The sequence below is a fragment of the Orcinus orca genome, chromosome 16 (assembly GCF_937001465.1).
Source record: "Orcinus orca chromosome 16, mOrcOrc1.1, whole genome shotgun sequence".
Classification (NCBI taxonomy): domain Eukaryota; kingdom Metazoa; phylum Chordata; class Mammalia; order Artiodactyla; family Delphinidae; genus Orcinus; species Orcinus orca.
Genome location: NC_064574.1, coordinates 87,380,770 through 87,390,901, shown reverse-complemented (window position 1 = coordinate 87,390,901; position 10,132 = coordinate 87,380,770). Strand labels below are relative to the sequence as shown.

The following is a 10,132-nucleotide window of genomic DNA, read 5'->3' as shown; positions in this document are numbered from 1 at the left end:
CGCGGGGCCGGAGCTGCTGGCGACTTGCGTCCATGTGGACGTGGTGGGCGAAGAGTCCGGACGGGGCCTCTCCTGACCCTAGGTGTGCCCCCGGGTCACGTCCGCTGTCGCTGGGCCTGCGTGGGTCTGTCCTAAACAAGTCCCCAAAGCGCACAAAAGTAAATAAACTGAAGGAAGAAAAGTGCTGTTAGGATTTCTAACCTAACCCGAAAGCCGATGGGACTGCCGACGGGAAAGAGGGATTTGGACAGGCGGGCGTCACTGGGGCCACAAGGGTGCTGCCTGCTCCCGGGACAGACAGACGAGACGGTACAGACCAGATGACCTGACCAGACGGGGCGGGGCGCAGAGGAGCCTCCCTTCCCCCACCCCAAGTCTTCACGAAGAAATTACTGCCCCACAACCCTCTGACCCTCAGTTCTGAAACCCCCAAACTCCCTAGAAACAAAGATTCGTTTTTCAAGTTCGCAGCAAAGGTACGAGGGTACCTTTCTGAGGAAAGATGAATGTGATGGTGGGCGCTGCCCCAGCCCCTGGGCTTCTGCCACATAAATACATGCATGTTCACTTCTGACCACCCAGCTGCCCCGAGGAGGAGGCTGGCTCTTTTCTGTGGCATCTACCGGGGAAATCGCCCCATTTGGTCCCAGTCTCTTGGGAAATTGAGCCCTGAGTGAGCTGCAGTGCTTTTCTACGTGCAGACTGTTTCCCCTCCTGGCTGAAGAGCCTGTGCAGAAAAGCACAGACACACACTGGATGCCGGGGATGGTCCCCACCCTGCCCGACGTGGCCCTGGGGATGGTTCTGGACAGTAAACCTCGGGGATGGGGAGGGAGGGACTGAAGAGGTGTCTGGGTGGCTCCGGTCGGTGACAAGAGCACAGCCGCCTCCAGGGCCCCGGGCTGTGGTGGGATTTGTCTTCAAATTCCCCATCCCGTCGGCTCCTCCAGCAGCTGCCCCAGCAGTGGGCTGTGCTGAGGGCGCCCCACAGGGTCCCGGCAGGTACGGCAGCCCCGTGGGAGCTGAGAATAAAAGCCCCCCCCCACCCCCCGCTTCCCTTTCTGCTCTTTGCTCCCACGGCTCCTGGGAAAAGGTAAACCCCCAGCGCCCAGATCTCTGCCTGCAGTCCTGCATCGCTCAGCCCAGCTGGTCTTCCCCAAACAGGACGGGGGGCCTGAAATCACTTTATTTCTGATCAATTTCTCAGTGGCTTTGGTCGCAAGCTGTCTAGTCTCTGGGGGCCTCCTGGGTGGGGAGGTGTCAGACAGCAGCAGCCACGCGTTTCTGTCCCTCCCCCGTCCCGGCGTCCACCTCTACTGGTGACAGAGGGACATAGTGGGGTCTCAGCTGCAGGCCCCTCTGCTGCATCTCAGATCCCCCCCCAGGGCCCCCGCACCTCAGGGCACAAGCCCACCTTTGCCTCGGCCGCTGGTGCCACAACACAGAACCTACTTTCTGTGGACATTTGCTTGACGATCTCATGCTGAATTCACCTCGGTCACTTCCTGCTGTCCCAGTATGTTTGGTTTGATTCCCAGTACTCCTGCCACGTTGCCAAACGCTGCAGTGAACTTTGGAGCCCTTCTGATTTTGGGCTCGGGGTGCTGTGGCCGTGGACTCGAGCCACTTAGAAGAGAAGGAGGAGCTACTTGGAAAAAGCCAAGGTGAAGGGTACACTCAGTCCTTTTTTTTAATCTCTCTGTGTGTTTTAATTAATTTATTTATTTTGGCCGCACGGCATGTGGGATCTTAGTGCCCTGACCAGGGATTGAACCCATGCCCCCTGCAGTGGAAGCAGAATCCTAACCACTGGACCACCAGGGAAGTCCCCTCAATCCTGTTTTCTTAACTTACCAGTCCTATATTCTTCAAATGCATTTGCAAGATACCAGAAGTTTTCCAGCTTATGTTCTAAGGTCGTTAATTCTGCTGCTGACACTTCTTGACTATGATTTTAAAGTTAACGATCTTATTTTTGTCAGTAGACAAAAGGTCACCTACCTTGCTTGCCATGCTCCATTATTTAAGATCCCAAAGGTGAGTTTAACCTTGAATTTATTTCATGAAGGTTATAAAATTTAGTGTAGGAAACTGGCTCTTTTGCTAATTGTAGCAGATACATCAAGATATCAAACATTTGTTCCATTATAAAAAGCACCTGAGGGGCTTCCCTGGTGGCGCAGTGGTTAAGACTCCGCCTGCCAATGCAGGGGACATGGGTTTGAGACCTGGTCCGGGAAGATCCCACATGCCGTGGAGCAACTAAGCCCATGCGCCACAGCTACTGAGCCTGTGAGCCACAACTACTGAGGCTGCATGCCCTCAACTACTGAAGCCCGCGCGCCTAGAGCACGTGCTCTGCAACAAGAGAAGCCGCTGCAATGAGAAGGCCGCGCACAGCAACGAAGACCGAACGCAGCCAAAAATAAATAAATAATTTTTTTTTTAAAAGGCACTTGACAAAGGATAAACCAGGAATAAGAAGTTAAACTACACATCAAGCTATTGAGTTTAAAGTCAGCTGGGAAATTTGGGGGCTTTGTCATTTCTAACGTGTTACGTCCGCCCAGATGGCCTGTGCCTGAGAAAGAGGAAACTGCTGAAGACGACGCACAGGCTTGAAGATTCAATTATTTGCTCGTTATTAGCCAACTTCTGAATTCTTCTGTGTGTATTTCCAGGGGTGTGTGACATGTCGGCAAGCAGCAGAAAGTATCACAGAAACAGGTTTTTCCTGTCGTGACTTAAACCCCAGCCTCTTCAGTTACTCCGTGGCTCCTCCGTCCTCCTCACAGCTGACCCTGCACCACGTGGGTCTGGACGCCCGCAGCCGTGGGGCCCGTAAGTCCTACGCGGGTCAGCTGCCGAGCCGTCCAAGGGCCCACGGTGCGTCCACGGGGCCAACGGAGGTCGGATCCCACATGCCTGCGTCACTGCGGGGCCAAAGCCGCGGTACAGACGGTGACAGAGCATCTCACTCCCGCTCTGCACGTCACGCACACAACCCTCCAAAGGGGACAGACACCCACTGGCTCGCTCAGGGCTCCCGCGAGGCCAGGGCTCCTCGGAGGGCTGCTCACACGGCTGTGCCATCTGTCAGCACTCCTTGCCCTGGACACTGAGAACCCAGCGCTTCCTTCACGCCTGTGGGTTTCTCAGCTGTTCCATGGGGAGAGGGGGCAGGGCCACTGCAAAACCGCCCGCCCTCACCACCACGTGAGCCCACGAGGCAGGTCGCCGATGGACTGATGGACTGCGCTTTTAGGTTCTAAGCAGGACAACAGGCGGCTGGGTGACCGACTGCCAGCCTCCAAGCAGGCGTGTTCGCGGGGCGCCCTCCAGTGGCCGCCGCGGCCCTTCACTCTCTGCGCAGGCGGGCCTGCGGGACTGGCCCCGGGCAGCTCCTAACAGCGTGAAGCGCTGACCCCAGACGAGGAGGCCCCATCCGCGTCCCGGAGTTTCCTTCAGAAGTCGGGCTGTGCAGATGCTCTGGCGCCCAGGAGCCTTGGGGCTCTCAGGACTCACAGCAAATCCTGCTTTTACAAGACACGCCCTCACAGCAGTGGAGGTGAGCTCAGTCCATGGGGTGCCGCTCCGCGTGCGCACGCACACGCACACACACAGCCCCCGGCGGCACTGAGCCCATGGGGCCCGGCTTTCACGGGGGCAGCCCGACACTGGACTTCGTGCCGAATCTCTGACCTCCAGCAGTCGGGTCTCTAAGGCAGAGCACTGCACGCAGGGGCCGAGCCACAGCAGGAAGGTAAAGAGCGAGCAAAGCAGTCAGGGGACGTGGACGTGTAAGAAGTGCTGGAGCTTTTGTAGAAAAACTTTTTATCGAGAAAGAGGCAACAGCGACTGGTGCAACGGGAAGGGGCCTGCTTACGCTGGCCAGCTGCCAGCCCCGCGGGGACTGCCCGTCACCTGTGCACACAGGAAGTTTCCAGATCTACAGAGGGTCACACGAAGGGTCAGGGTTCCTTAGAGATTTGGCCTCGGGCATCTCTCTTCACCGGAAAGCAAGAAAGAGCTAGAAGACGAATGGGTCGTGTCAACAGGACCGGGAGCTCTCCCCTCAGCCTCGCTTGGGACTATCTGAGCGTAAAAACAACAGCGAGCGTGGAATTAAAAGTCTATGCAGGGCTTCCCCAGTGGCGCAGTGGTTGAGAGTCCGCCTGCCGATGCAGGGGACACGGGTTCGTGCCCCAGTCCGGGAAGATCCCACATGCCGCGGAGCGGCTGGCTAGGCACGTGAGCCATGGTCGCTGAGCCTGCGCGTCCGGAGCCTGTGCTCCGCGACAGGAGAGGCCACAACAGTGAGAGGCCCGCGTACCGCAAAAAAAAAAAAAAAAAAAAAAGTCTATGCAGACACTCAGAGGGAAGGAGGGAGGAAGAAGAAGAAGCAGGAAGTCGCCACCTTGTGACCCAGGGCCACCAACCCAGGCAGGACCCGTGAGAGACCCGGGGTCCGCGTGCATACCATCAACCACGCTGCCGCACCTGGCCTCTCGGCCCCCGGTCTGTGTAGCACAGGGGACTTGAGCGGACATGTACGCAGCCAGGAAGGCCCTAAAAGGCCGAGTCCTGCCGGTGGGCACGAGGCAGGCAGCGACTGGCCGAGTGGAAAGGGCTAGAGAGCCATGTGGCCCGCCCGCCCCCTCCCACCAGCAGGCTGACACGAAGGGTGTGGGGGTGGTCACCACGTCTCATGCGCCTTCAGGGTTACAAGTCAGCGTGCTGAGACCCTTCAGAAGATGCAGCCCAAGACAGTTCCCAAGAGGTCAGCATGCGAGTCAGATGGGACCACAGGGCAGCGTGGTGACAAGTGCTCGCAGGAGAGCCTGGCAGAGGCCGTGCCCTGTCCTGGCCAGCTGAGGACGCACAGAACCACTGGGGCGACCCTGACTGCACAGGTTCACACTCAGGACCCAAAAGCACCCATGACGGCAAATATTCAGAAGCACGCGTCCACAGAGGCCGTGGTTAGTAAGTGACGGTCACCGCGCTACCGGAGCTACGTACCCACTGAGATGTCTGCAGAACTGCGTAGGAGCACACAAAGCACCGAGGGGCTTGGCCGCACTCCCGCCGGACGTGGAGCCTGCTCCGTGTAGACACAGGACCACCCAAACCCCACACAGAACCCCCACCACTGGGACGGGCTCGTCTCCCCACCCTCTGACTCAGGCAATCCTGGTGAGCGAGGCCCGCTTTGTAGACCCTCTCAGGACTGTGTCGGGAGCGGCGGCCAAGAGCTGCCACGGAGGGCACAGCATCCTCTGGGCTCGGGCCGCGGGCGCTCCCGGGGAACCCGGGGCTGGACCTTGGTGACCCTTTTGCAAGGCTGAGGGAAGGGCCCCAGAAGCCCTGGCCCTTGGTCTGAAATTGGCACCAGAACAAGCCGGGGGTCCGTCTTCCTGGGAAATTCCAAGCCTCACATAAGAGCCTCCAAGGGAGGCTCCCGGCAGGAGGGCGGGTGGCCGGCCACGTGGGAGAATGCTGGCTGCTTCACGTGCCTCAAACGCTTCCCCTGTGAACCCACGAGCACACCCTCAGGCGCTCACCGGGGAAAGGAAACTTACGCTCAGGTGAAAACCCACCCACAAATTCTGATGGTACCTCTGCTCATAGAGCCCAAACCCAGAAACGACCCAACGTCACGGCGAATCCTGCTCGGGCCGCATCGCGCGGCTGCCGAGAACAGGCCCCACCTGGCCAGGCCAGACGCCGACCGTCGAGGACCGGCGCCAGGATGCCAGGCGCCTGGCGTGGGTTGCGCTCACAGGCCAGATGCCCCCCGATGACAGACCTCACGTGGGCACATGCTGACACACCCTCCGGCTCCTGGGTCCGGCAGTCCAGGCGCAGGGCTGGACGCCACCAGCGACCCCCGCGTCATCGCTCTGACTCACAGCTCAGCTGTAAGGTGGGATCACGCCTGCACCGCCTCGTGTGGACCACCGTCAGCTCGGAGCAAATCCGTGCAGAAAGTGCTACCACCGTGTCTGCCCGTGGTGGGTGCCCCGACTCCTGAGAGCTCATCCACCCCTCTCTGTGCCCTGTCCCCCCGCTTCTCGTTGGGGGTGAAGGGGAGGGGAGACCCTCAAGGCTACAGTGGATCCCAGGCTACAGAGGGGTGGGAACGGGGGGGTGGGACGGGATCGTGGACGATTTCCGGAGAAAACGTCTCCAGCGTTTCACGCTATCTTCCCAAATACACCCAGGAATGGAGCTGAGGACAGCTGGTCAGCCCGGCTGGTGAGGAGGCTGTCGCTCGGTCAGGTGTGTGGCCGGGGCCCCGCTGGGAGGAGGGCTCGGAGCCCCTAGACCCACCATGCTGCGCCAGGCGGGCCCTCCAAGACCAGGGACTCAGGGAGCCAGGTCCCAGGTCCCACCCGCCAGGACACCTGGCCCCGGGGCCGGATTCTGAAAGCAAAGGAAGGCGTGGGCATCCATGTGGGTCTGCAAGGTACTTGAAGCCACGAACTCTACCCTCTGCTCACGTGCCTGGGGAGGAGAGGGAACGGAGCCCTGCCGGGTGGGCTGGCCGGATGGGGAAACCAGCGCCCCAGTGCCCACCCCTGGCAAGGGGCTCTGCAGGGTCTTCCTGTCCGCGAAGCTTACCAAGCCTAGGAAGAGGCTGTTCTGGTGTCCGCTGTGCAGATGGGGAGGCCAGGACCCGAGAGTTCAGGTGGCCCAGGCGCAACAAGCCGTGGCCACGCCAGGACACCAACTCCCATCTGTGGACCCCACGTCCACGGCCCCCCGCCAGAAAGCCCACGGCGTGGGGGAAGAAAGATGATGCTGTAAAGCTGGGGTTCGCTCTTAAGTTAGCGGTGGAACGTGGAAGAGCTGCGTCCTCCAAAGCTGTAAACCAGCACCTCTGTTTGTTTGCTTTGCCTTAGCTCCACCACTCCAAACCCGCCCACCAGGACTCTGAATCTGTCCACCCCGGGCGAAGCGAGACCTTCCGGCTGGGTCCCCCGGATTTGGGCCGACTTTGCCCCTCCAAACAACCTTAGCACGATGTCTTATCTTAAGCAACCGCCTTACGCAGTCAGCGGGCTGAGTCTGATCACGTCGGGCATGGACTTGCTGCACCCCTTGATGGGCTACCCGGCCACCCCTTGGAAACAGCGGCGGGAGAGGACGACGTTCACCCGGGCGCAGCTAGATGTGCTGGAAGCGTTGTTGGCTAAGACCCGATACCCAGATGTCTTCATGTGGGAGGAGGTGGCACTGAAAATCAACTTGCCCGAGTCCAGGGTACAGGTGTGGTTGAAGAACTGAAGCGCTAAGTGCCGCCGCCAGCAGCAGCAGCAGCAGCAGCAGCAGCAGAATGGAGGTCAAAACAGTGAGGCCTGCCAGAGAGAGGACGTCTCCTCTCGGGAAGTGAGCACAGAGGGTGGAACAAGTGGCCAGTTCACTGCCCCCTCTAGCACCTCAGGCCCAGCCGTTTCCAGCAGCAGTGCTCCTGTGTCTATCTGGAGCCCAGCTTCCGTCCCCCCACTGTCAGATCCCTCGTCCACCTCCTCTTCCCGCATGCAGAGGTCCTGTCCCACGACCTATACTCAGGCTTCAGGTTACAGTCGAGGATATGCTGGCTCAACTTCCTACTTTGGGGGCGTGGACTGTGGATCTCATGTGGCCCCTATGCATCACCAGCTTCCCGTGGAGGGACCACACTCAGTCCCACGGGCACCAGTGCAGTCTACCAGCCATCTCAATCCGTCCCCAGCTTCTCTTTCCACCCAGGGATATGGAGCTTCAAGCTTGGGTTTTAACTGAACCACCGATTGCTTGGATTATAAGGACCAAACTGCCTCCTGGAAGCTTAACTTCAATGCTGACTGCTTGGATTATAAGGATAGACATCTTCGTGGAAATTCCAGGTTTTGTGAGGACCTGCAGAACCTCTTTTTGTGGGTGATTTTTAAATGTGCTGAGCTAGACATTCCAGTTTTAGCCGGTTTTACCAGGCACTGGTTAGACACGTTAGATGGTGTGATGCTCAGACTCATCTTCTGATCGATGTCCCGGGAGGCAGAGAAGGAAAAATGAAAGGCCTTAGAGGGGCCTGCCAACCAGCTACCTGAAATGGACCAACCATTCGATACTTAAGATCCTACCATAGTTATAGTTCATTGGTTTTGCTGATTCGCAAAGTGATCGAAAGCATTCTAGCCACGTGCAACCAAATACCACCAAAGGTAAACAAACAAAACGAAATTGTGAGGGAAAGGCGGGAAGGACATAGCCTTCTCAAGCAGAGGTTCCAATGTCTCAGCCAATCCTTGGGTGGATCTTAGGAATGGACAGGGTCTCAAGCTCACTCACGCTTCACGACCAACTGGTAGCTGGCACTGAAAACTTTTCAGGCTGTGCGAGTTGTGCGACCGACTGTCCTAGACGCTCTGCTTTTAATGTTCACGAGGAGTCAGTATGTGCTTACGAGACAGTCAGTGCGCGTCTTACACACACGGTGCGCCTGCGGTTTTTAGTCTGTGCTAGGCTTCAAAACGGGGATCTCCTGTTATCGTAGAGCAACCTTGAACTCCGCCTCTGCAGGGGTTCTTCTGTGGTTAAATGGGTTATGATTACAAGCAAATTCAGAGCAACTGAGTACTTATCTAGAAAGATTACCTTTGGCTGGAGGTGAGCCGCACTGAAACTTTACAACTAAATGTCTCTGGACAAGGAGAGTGAGAGAAGAGAAACAAAAGGACACTAACTCATCTGTACTTTGCTGCTGTTAAGCCCAGCAGTAAAGAGACGTTGGTCAATTGCTCTGACCCTGATGAATTTACAAGCTGAGATCCTCGCTGTTTATGCTTGCAGGTGTTAACTGGAAAAGTTATACACGAATGAACCTTTCTTTCTGGATTTCGCAGGTATGTATAATTATATTAAAGTGGTTCTAGCACGCACACACGCGCGCGCGCGCGCGCGCGCGCGCACACACACACACACACACACACACACACACAAACTGGGGTTCTCCTCACCCAAGGAAGGCCCTGGCCTTGGAGGGAAGGCCGGTAGGCACTCTGGGGCCAGGTTCGGACACACACCCTCCCCCTGCCCGGCCACCAGGTGACAGCTGACAGCCACAGCTGCGTGGCCCTGACCCCACACCACCGGCAGGGACCAAGGCGCATGCCCGAAGGGGCCTGAAACGCCGGCCGCCGTGGAGATCAGACACCAGGACAGCCTGATGCCGTCTTCCGACCTGGGGTCGATGTTCACGAGATCTTTTTTCCAATTTGCCTTAATTAAAGAGACAGGCCAACTCATTTCCTCTCAGTCTGGTCACCAATCTTAATTCTGACGTCACCCAGCATCCTGGCAGTCGCTCACGGCCTTAAGCACTGGCACATGGAAAACATCACTATGCACTGTGTCTCTCGGACGGAGAAAGCCAGGCACATACCTGGGAACGAGCGGCTCCAGGGTCCAGACACCCCTGCCCGCGCGTGGGGTGGCGAGCAGGGTGAGGACGTGGGCAGTGCTCTCTGCGGGTCAAAACAAAGCCAGCACACCAAGCAGCACTCAGGCAGGGCATCGGCGTTGCACACACATGTACAGGCATGTGTGTACAAGCACACGCGTGTGCCAGAGACAGCAAGGAGGAGGGCCACAGCAAACCCGTGGATGCAGAGACCGCAGTCAGGCAGCCAGTGTGCCCGAGGACGCCGTCGCAAACGCAGGGCCTGTGCCGAGTCACGCAGCACCGGCAGCGCGGCCGCGGCCCTTCCATGGGTGGAGCCGGCCCCCCTTCGGCGTCTGTGGAAATGGTTTCCAGCTTACTGCCTTCAGTTTCCTCTGAGCAACAGCAGCGCCCTCCCTCCTCATCAATTTAGGTGAAGTTTGCGGAGGGGAGACATTTACGTGGAAACAAGATGATTTCCAAGCCGGGAAGGCTGAGCCCGCGGGCACTGTCACTTCAAGGCCTCCCTCTCCAGGACTCAGGCCTGAGCAGAGCCCCCATCCCCAGGGAGAGGCCAGAACTGGTCAGAACTTCTCTGGCTCCAAAGGCGGCGACACCCCGCCTTCAAGCAGCGTGGACTCTGGCTGCTCGTTCCCGTCACGAGGGCAGAGGCCCCATGAGACCCGCAGGACGCGCCGACGGGCT

At 58.3% G+C, this 10,132-nt stretch overlaps 1 protein-coding gene and 1 pseudogene across 1 annotated transcript in view; one reads left to right on the top strand and one right to left on the bottom strand.

The window, feature by feature from the left end:
- Positions 1-10,132, bottom strand: part of C16H7orf50 (chromosome 16 C7orf50 homolog) — a 97,423-nt gene that overhangs the window by 39,676 nt on the left and 47,615 nt on the right. The window lies entirely within an intron of this gene.
- On the top strand, positions 3,257-8,536 carry LOC125961355 (homeobox protein OTX2-like; annotated as a pseudogene).